Source organism: Penaeus monodon, chromosome 31 (genome assembly GCF_015228065.2).
Source record: "Penaeus monodon isolate SGIC_2016 chromosome 31, NSTDA_Pmon_1, whole genome shotgun sequence".
Lineage (NCBI taxonomy): Eukaryota > Metazoa > Arthropoda > Malacostraca > Decapoda > Penaeidae > Penaeus > Penaeus monodon.
Genome location: NC_051416.1, coordinates 30800015 through 30800317, shown reverse-complemented (window position 1 = coordinate 30800317; position 303 = coordinate 30800015). Strand labels below are relative to the sequence as shown.

General features: G+C 31.7%; 1 protein-coding gene across 4 annotated transcripts in view; it reads left to right on the top strand.

Annotated features, from left to right (window-relative positions):
* LOC119593163 (phosphoribosyl pyrophosphate synthase-associated protein 2-like) overlaps positions 1-303 on the top strand; it is a gene marked incomplete at its 3' end in the record, with an annotated part of 42915 nt that overhangs the window by 154 nt on the left and 42458 nt on the right.

Sequence of the window (303 nt, the reverse complement as noted above, 5' to 3'; positions counted from 1 at the left end):
CCCAGCTTTTTGGAAGATAAGGCAGCAAAATATTAATGCCCTTACATTTTATTAGAAATGTTTCATGTAATATCTGATACTTGTTAAAAATTTGATGTTGATATTTAACACAGAAGATACTTTCCTTTTAAGGCCACTTAAGCAGAGATTTGATAATCTGATGGGCACATTCTTGTTTTCTTCCACATTTTTTATCAAATTCAAACAGAAAGATGAAAAATATTATTTCATAATCTTTTAGTGATACAGGAGTTCTAGGCAGGGTCTGCACATAGAGAAACCAAATTAACCTGTTGGATCCAG